This window comes from Danio rerio, chromosome 14 (genome assembly GCF_049306965.1).
Source record: "Danio rerio strain Tuebingen ecotype United States chromosome 14, GRCz12tu, whole genome shotgun sequence".
Lineage (NCBI taxonomy): Eukaryota > Metazoa > Chordata > Actinopteri > Cypriniformes > Danionidae > Danio > Danio rerio.
This window is the reverse complement of record NC_133189.1, coordinates 20,211,275-20,221,058: the sequence shown is the minus strand read 5'-3', so window position 1 is coordinate 20,221,058 and position 9,784 is coordinate 20,211,275.

Below are 9,784 nucleotides of genomic sequence, written 5' to 3'. Positions count from 1 at the left end.
TAACAATCAATTTATTCAGAAGCAAACAATAGAAGTTACAGGTTTCAAATAGGCCTTGGTGCTGAATGAATGTTACTGTACTGTAAGGGTGTACTCACACTATATACAGTTGCCTTGAATCAGGCCAGAGCATGCTTGTCTCCCGCGACGGCCCATGTTCACATTACATTCGGGCCTAGGCACGCTTACGTCATTAATGATGCGCTGTTCAGTAAGCAATTTCGCTCAGAAGTGGAGATTTCTTTAGTTATGGTTTTAGTCATATGGGATGCGGTGACACACAGTCAAATATTTTGCCAAACAGATCAGCCAATTTTGATGCTCATAAACAATCATAAAGTCCTCGTGCTGCAGGAATTAGGAGGTTTGCTGAAGGTGCAGCTGTCGTGCAATGAGGGGTTTGCGTCTTTCACAAACTATGACCGTTTGCGTTTATTGAACAGTAAGAATATTTAATAAATCCATATCAAACAGTCCCTTAAAGTCACGTCTCATCTTCAGTTTCGGGCTCAGGCGCGTTTTTCACTCACACTACAAGCATTCCGAGCAAAGCCCAAGTGAACCGCGCTCTGATACACCTCTTCCAACTGGGCCAGAGTTGGCCTGGTGAACCGAGCCTGAGCCCGATTCAAAGCACTGACACTTTTCTAAGGATCCGAGAAACAGGCCTAGGCACGATTCGGATAGCATAGTGTGAGTACACCCTAAGCTGTATACAAGGCCATCACTGCAAATGTTACACTTATGTTAAGACAAACTGAACATTAAACATTAAGAGTAAACCATTAATAAACATGAAATGAATCGCTTACTTTCTGTAATGAAAGCTATATTTTGTATTTTGTATTGTAACACAATTGAAAATGTGCTGAAAAGCTTGAAAAAATACAGCCATGTTGTAATATTAGTAAGAGTTTAGAAAATTTACAAATTTATTTTAAAGATTGAGCCAAATTGATTTAAAAATATAACTTTGGCTTAGTCCCTTAATTATCAGGGGTCGCTACAGCAGAATGAACCCCCAACTATTCCAGCATATGTTTTATGCAGTGGATGCCCTTCCAACCACAACCCAGTACTGAGAAACACATATATACAACTACTCAGCTAACATGAAAACGACTGTCATATTTCCTAGTACCTCTGAAAGGCCCACCCTCAAGTGATTCTGATTGGTCATGTGACATAATGTGCTGCGATTCGTGGACGGCTCAACGTCACGCCCCTACAAGTATGCGTTTTTTGTGTAAATAGTCAGTCAACCTCATGTCTGCACTCTATAATAAAATCTGACAAGTGTTTGTAATAAATGAAAATGGGGTGCGGCTCCTTTAAGAGAGTTTTCCATTGTGTGTGTCTATGTGTGTGTGTGTGTGTGTGTGTGAACTGTCTGTAGACACGTGTAACACAAGAAGCGCATGTGTGCAGGGCCCAAGTTTTTTTTTTCTTTTTCTCTGATGTTCGGATTAAGTTATTGTTCTGTAATATACAGTGACGCTGTTGACAGAAGAATAAAGCACAAGATGTGGGATGCCACCTGTGTGAGCCTTGATTTATTTTTCTGCTGCTACATGAGTTAGGCAAGCACTCCTGTATTATATATATTCAGAATATGCAGGTGTGAGTAATATGAATGCTTCACATATCTTTTGCCAGTTCATTATCTGAGATGTAAAATGCATGGAAAAGCTGCCAATAGAGAGACATGCACACGCTGGTAAAGAGTGAAGAGTGTGTGTGTGTACAGCAGTTTGATTGATAAATATGAATTTGTAGCTAAATTGTTAGCGGTGCCATATAGCATTTCCCATTGTTTACATCTTTGCTACAACATATCGTTAAGGTTAGACGCTGTACATGTCATGATCAATTTTAACAATTAAAAACACTTACAGGTTGTGGTTTGTAAGTTGCCTGTAACTTACAGGTTGTAACCTTTACCAGCGCATGTGTGTCTCTCTATAGGCAGCATTTCCATGCATTTTTCATCTCAAATAATGAACTCGCAAAATATTTGTGAACGATTCATATTACTTACAAATGCATATTGTGAATATATGTGAAAGACGGCATGTAATGTGTGGAACATAATTATGGAACATAATTAATATTGAACTGTAAGCACTTTTGTCTTTGTGTCTTGTCCTTTGGAAGCCAAATACAGAAACAGAAGAAGCTCTGTGGAAAGAGCAGGACGGCATTTTCTCCATCTGCTGTAACATTACAGCGCCTCTGGCCACACCCCTTTGCTGCACAGTGTGTCTGCGCAGTAAAAGTACATTTGTAATCCCACTGTAGTATTTTTTTTTTGTAGTCCCCAAAATTCATTCATTGTAAGCTTTGCTAAGCTAACTCTGTAAAAACCAAGATCTCCCTTTACATTGAACTTTGAGCATTTTACATTCTGAGATGCTGTTTATGTTCACACAGCTACATTACACATCAACTAAAGTTTAAAATATAATATTGTAGTGGACCATCCCTTTAAGATGCAGAAAAAAGTTGAGCGCAATCACAGGGTTCGAGTCTGGCGTAGCCAGCCTCTGGTGGAATTGCAAAATCAATCAACTGCAAAAAAAGCGTACCTCCTGGGACGTATTTGGTGCAGTCCAGAAATGGCTATGTTTTCATAATGAGTCTGGGTTGGGCGACAGTGCTAACCACTGAGCCACTATCCTGCCCTATTTAAAAATATATTAAAAACTATAAAGACTATAAAAACTATAAAGCTTAGTTAGCATTTGTGAAATATACAGGCATATCCTAACACTAGAACCCTCAACAGACTTTTTAATAATACATTTAATAGGAATTTTACAGTGCAGTGGCACTATACTCTGGCAGTCTTTACTAGAGAAAGGCACTCATATAAATATATGAGAACCGATTAGCATGACAATGTACTCTAAAATGCAAAAAAAGCTAATGCCATTATCATTTATTCACTCTTGTGTCATTGTAAATCTGCATGATCTGTACCGTTTGAAGGATGTTTGTAACCGAAACAGCTGTGATTATAAAGGATATCACGGAACTAACACTTTTTTCTTACTGAAGTGAGAAACTCGTAAGTGTTTGGGACAATGCGAGGGTGAGTGACAGAGTGTAGATATGAGTGAATAAGTGCTTAATATAACTCATCCTCAGATTTGTAACATTTCCATGTAAGCATAAGGATCTACAGAAGCCACACTAGCACTAAATCCTCCTCCATCCAAGTAAGTCCCACTCACTAAAACTACTTTACGCCTCGTGTGTATGTGAAGATCCAGAGAGGCTCGTGATCAGCCTGAAGTCAAGCTCAGTTCTGGAACAGGGATGCAGGCATGCTATCCGATGATAGATACAGCATGATCCACAAATCCGGGTTTTCACGCCAGGGGCACATGTGTTTTTCTAGATATATACACTCAGTATATCAGTTGGCCTGTAGCTTATTTATCTGCATGCAAGCATGGCTGCATGCATAATATATTAAATGGACTGAGAAGGATTTATAATTTGTGTTTACTGGAGTTTCTGAAGAGTGAAGGATCAAATCAGCAAGCGTCTCCCCCCGCCCTCAGAGTTTACTTTCAAAGAAATGATTGATTTCTTTACACATAAATGAGACATCAGTGATTTAGATGAGGCTGGTTTTATCCCTCTCACGTTACAAAGTAATTAGCAATTACATTACGTGTGTGGGGTGAGGTTTGCTCTGTCGAGCAGAATGGATGAAAGGTTAAAGGTCAACCGTAGAGAGACAGCAATAAGATGGATGGTGAGCAAATGGAGCCATTTCTGAAAGTCTAAAGTTGCGGTCACACTCGACTTTGAGCATGCAAAATTCTCACTGTGATAAAACACAATGATGCCACACTGCTGAAATAAGCCAATCCTCCATGTTTCACATTTCTTACAGAGAGGTCACGTTTTGATCTTCTTTTGGTCTCACATGACATTAATTTGCAGGTCACAGAGTTCACAGTTCCAGTCTGAGCATTCTCATACATATGAATGGAAGTCAATGGAATGAAAAGTCTATTGTGATTGTCCTACAGTCTCTGGCTAAAGATTTCAGTATTAGAAAAGAGACCAATTTTATTAGATTGATAAAACCTGAGATAAAACAGTTCAGTGTTATTCAGCAATGTTTAAACAGAACAGTAATTTTGCTTCTAGATAAGATTCCAAACACTTATTCTTCATTTGATACAATTGCAAAGTACTTGGGTTTAGGTATTGGGTAGGATTATGACTCTAGAATAAAATCAATCATTGTAACTATTAATATACTATTATATCAATATTATGATATTGTCAGGTAATACGATTAATAAGACAGTAATAAGACAGCAATAATAATTGCCAGGTAATAATACAGTAGTATAATATATATATATATATATATATATATATATATATATATATATATATATATATATATATATATATATATATATATATATCAAGTTGAAGTCCCCTAAATTATTAGCCCCACTGCTTATTTTTTCCCCAATTTCTGTTTCACAGAAAGAAGATTTTTCCAACACATTTTAAACATAATAGTTTTAATAACTCATTTCTAATATTTGACTAGATATATCTCAAGACACTTCTATACAGCTTAAAGTGACATTTAAAGGCTTCACTAGGTTAATTAAGTTAACTAGGCAGGTTAGGGTAATTAGGCAAGTTATTGTATATATATATATATATATATATATATATATATATATATATATATATATATATATATATATATATATATAGCTTAAAGGGGTTAATAATTGTCCTTAAAATGGTGTTTAAAAAATGTAAAACTGCTGTTATTTTAGCCGAAGTAAAACAAATAAGACTTTCTTCAGAAGAAAAAAAATAAATAAATCAGACATACAGTAAAAATGTCCTTGCTCTGTTAAACATCATTTGGGAAACATTTAAAAAATTTAAAAATAAAAGGGGGGCTAATAATTCTTACTTCAACCGATATATATATATATATATGTCAGCGGAATATACCGCCAACTACACAACTACTTTTACACAACGGATGCCCTTCCAACCACAACCCAGCACTGGAAAACACCCATACACAATCATTGACTCAAGCATTCATACACTGAAGACAATTTAGCTTACCTAATTCACTTATACCGCATGTCTTTGGAATGTGGGGGAAACTGGAACACCTACAGGAAATCCCATGTGAACACAGAGCATGCAAATTAAGCAACAGTGCTAACCACTTTGTCATTATGCCATGCTATCCACTAAACATTAGTATTAATTTCAGAACATTCATTCATGCTTATAAATGGTTTGCTCAGTGCTATTTAAGTGTTAAGTGTTATTACAACCCAATTTTTCAATTATAATCAAAAAATGATGGATTTTGGCTATTAATTTAAATGACTACATTGTATGTCTAAAAATGGAAACCCTTAAAAATCAATGTGTGTATGGTTTCAACAGGATTTCAACATAAATAAAAAAAAAAAATTCTCAACTTCTAACTTTAAAGGTTTAAAAACGTTCGAGGTTACTAAAGTAACCCTTCGTTCCCCGAGGAGGGGAACGGAAGCACTATAAGTGGATTTGATTGTAAAATCCACGCATTGGGAGGTTCGGTTCAGAAGCTACTCGTCTGAAAGAGTATTGAACGGGCCAATTAAGAATGAATTGGCAGCGCAAGCCTGCGCAGGTGAGCGGCATAAGCAATCAACTGAGTATATAAGCTCACCTGGCGCCAGCAGACGCTATCCTTTTTAAGCTGAAGAGACTTTCAACAGCTAAGGGACAGTCATTATGGCGACGGAGTATAGTGCTTCCGTTCCCCTCCTCGGGGAACGAAGGGTTACTTTAGTAACCTCGAACGTTCCCCTTCGGGGGGAACTTCAGCACTATAAGTGGATTTGATTGTAAAATCCACGCATTGGGAGCCCATTGAAAGCGCCATAATGACTGCACCTTACCAACACCCCCGATGAGGAGATAGTCAAGCAAGCGTGACGCACCCACATCATGGGGGGCGCGGTCCTCCAACGTGTCCCTGGCCCTAATTTATCCTACTTCAACAGAAGTTTTACGGATTTATATATATTTTTTGGGAAGTCGTGAGCATCTAGATAATTCTAGGAAAATACGACAGTACGTTGGGAAGCGTGCAATCCCGATAGGGAGGACGCTGCGGAGGCCATCTGTTACCCAAGGGGGGATAGATGGCAGAATTTACATATGGACTAGCCCTAAAAAGGGGGAGTACGCATAGCAAAAGAGTGGTTAGCGGGGAGGGAAGACACGGGTCCGCCCAGGGGGGGGACTTAACCGTGGCGGAATAAGCATATGGGATCGCCTAGTGGGGATCACGCATAACAGGCACCTTTACCCAAAACGCGGGCTGACCAGCGGGCAGACCTACAACGTAGTGGGCCAGCAAGTGACTCCTCCGCTGAGTCAGTGCTGGGGGCCACGGAGGAATCTGCAGGGCTCACCTGACGGGGAACTTTACTGACAGATAAAAAGGCGCACGTATCTCCGTGTTAAGGAAAATGGTGCAGCAAGCGTGTTTCAACACCCTACCGAATTGTTTCCTCAATCACCAAGGGTTACCTAATACCCTTGAGGAAACCGGCTCCACTCGCAGATTGTAAAACCTTGCAAATGTGTTGGGTGTCACCCAGCCCGCAGCTCTACAGATGTCTGTTAGAGGGGCGCCGCGTGCGCGCGCTCGAGAGGATGCGGAGCTCCGAGTGGAGTGCGCACGCGCTCTCGGGGGACGCGGCTCATCTCGGCTCTGATAGTGAAAGAAAGGCATCCACAATCTAGTGGGAACTTATTTCGGTACGGCACTTCCCTGCTGCCGATCGCTATAACAGACGAAGAGCTGCTCAGATGATCTAAACTCTGAGTGCGGTCCGGATAAGACGCAAAACGCGAACTGGACAATAAAGAAGGGCTGGGTCTGCCTCCTCCGAGGGCAGCGCTTGCAGGCTCACTACCTCGTATTAAAACGGAGTGGTAGGAACCTTGGGCACATATCGCGGGCGGGGTCTCAGGACGTGAGAGAAGCCAGCCCAATTACAGGCACGAGTCACTGACCGAAAAATGCCTCCGGGTCCCCGACCCTCTAATCGATATCAACGCGACCAGCAGAGCTGTCTTCAGGGACAGAAAGATACTGAGTCGAGGATCGAAGGGATCTGACGCGGCTTGTGTAGCGAGGGCGAGATCCTAAGAGGGCATGAGAGGGGGCGGGGTGGATTAATTCGCTTAACGCCCCTGAGGAACCGGATGATGAGGTTATGCGTTCCCACGGTGCCGCCAGCCACCGCGTTATGAGAGCGGAGATGGCAGCCACGTAACCTTGAGTGTGGAGGGCGACAGCCTGCTCTCCAACTTCTCTCGGCGTAAAGAAAGCACAACGCTGATCTGGCAAATTACGGGGGTCTTCTCAGCGAGAGACACACCATTCAGTGAATAGACTCCACGTCAGGGCATAGGCGCGCTCGGGGAGGGGGCTCTAGCCCGAGTGACGGTATTAGCCACCGCAATCGGAGGTTACCTAAGTCTTCCTCGCGTCTAAAAATCTCTTCAAAGATCGGCGAGGGTGCCAGGTGGTGCCCTGTCCCTGAGAGAGTAGGTGCTCTCTCGAAGGGACTGCCAGGGGAGGGCTATCGCGAGGGAGAGCTCTGACATCCAGGTCCGGTTGAGCCAGAGGGGCGCAACCAGCAACCTGTTCCTCGTCCTCCCTGACCTTGCACAGTAACTGCGCGAGCAGGCTCACTGGGGGAACGCGTATTTGCGCGTGCCCCGAGGCCAGCTGTAAGCCAGTGCATCCGTGCCGAGAGCACTCGGTCAGGGAAAGAACAACTGGCAATGAGCGATCTCGGGGGAAGCAACAGATCGATCTGGGCTTCCCCGAATCGCGCCCATATCAGCTGAACAGACTCGGGGTGGAGTCTCCATTCTCCAGGACGCAAGGCTGCCGTGAGAGCGCATCGGCTGCACGGTTGAGCTTGCCTGAATATGAATGGCGTGCAGCGATTTCAGCCGCGGATGACTCCAGAGGAGCAGACGGCGGGCGAGCTGAGACATGCGGCGAGAGCGCATACCCCCTATACGGCTGATATACGCCACCGCCGCCGTACTGTCCGTCCTGACCAGCACGTGTCGCCGCTCCAGCACCGGAAAAAAACGGTGGAGAGCGAGGAACACTGCCAACAGCTCCAGGCGATATGCCAATGCAACTGGGTACCTTTCCACAGGTCCGCAGCCGCATACCCGCAACGCACAGCCCCCCAGCCCGTGTTGGAAGCGTGTGCTGAAACGACAACAAGACTGGACGCCTGTTCTAGAGACACCCAGGCCTGTAGGAACGAGGGGTCGCTCCAAGGGCTGAGGGCGCGGCGACACAGCGCAGTAACAGAGACTCGGTGTGCGCGCGCGTGCCATGCGCGTCTGGGGACTCGATCGTGATCAGCCAGTGCTGAAGTGGTCTCATATAGAATAATCCGAGCGGCATGAAGCGGCTGCGGATGCCATATGCCCCAGGAGCCTCTGAAATAGTTTCAGTGGGACCACTGTTTTACTGTCGAGCTCTCTCAGACAGTACAGCATCAGCTGAGCGAGCTCTCCGGAGAGGCGCGCTGCCATGGTGACCGAGTCCAACTCCAGCCCGAGAGAAGAGATCCTCTGCACGGGGGCGAGTTTGCTCTTTTCTCGGTTGACCTGAAACCCCCACAGGTGGAAGTGCCAGAGCACTTTGTCTCTGTGCATAATCAACTGCTCCGAGAGAGGGCAAAAATCAGCCAGTCGTAAGAAATCGAGTATGCAGATGCCCGCGAGCCGAAGGGGCGCTGAGGCACCCTCCGCGGGCTTGGTGAGGACCCGCGGAGACAGAGAGAGCCCGAAGGGGAGGGCTTTGTATTGCCAAGCTCGACCTTCAAACGCAAACCGCAGAAACTGTCGGTGGCGAGGAAGAGTGGAGACATGGAAATACGCGTCCATCAGGTCTAATGCTGCAGACCAACCCAGAGGACGAACGCACCGGAGGATGCGCTTCTGCGTGAGCATTCTGAACGGCAGCTTGTGCAGGCAGCGGTTCAAAACGCGCAGATCTAGGATTGGCCGTGACCCACCGCTCTTTTTGGGCACGATGAAGTGTGGGCTGTAAAACCCGCTCCACATCTCGGCTGGAGGGAGCGGCTCGATTGCATCCTTCGCCAGGAGGACAGCAATCTCCTCTCGCAAGACAGGGGCGGACAGGGGGCTGACCCTGGTGAATACACACCCGTGACTTGGGGGGCCGTTTCGCGAACTGAATCGCATAGCCGAGTCTGATTGTGCGTATGAGCCACCGCGAAGAGCTGGCCCGCGCTAACCAGGCAAGCAGAGCTCCCGCTAATGGACTCATCGCTACAATCGCTGACGTACCAGCAGTGGGGCAGCGCGGAGTGGGTGTGCTGATCCGGGAAGCTCGCGGGTCCCACGGAAAAGCTGGAGGTGAGATATTTGCTCTCACTCCAAACCCGAGCTCCGGAGAGGAGGCTCGAGGGGTTGGGAGAAAGGAGACCGTCCTCCCAGCGCTCGTGAGCCACTGGCGAAACGCACCGAATCTGCAAGCTAGAAAGCATAGCGTCCCAGACTGGCAGATTTCGGGCTGTCACATCTGGGGAAGTGAAAAGTGCCCTTTCATAATGTTTTCATGGCAGTAAAAAGTGCCGTTGGAAATGGGGCCCCGCCCTCCAGCGGGGAAAGAGCAAGTTCCCTCTTCTCCAGATGGCCTGTCCCAGGGGCGCTT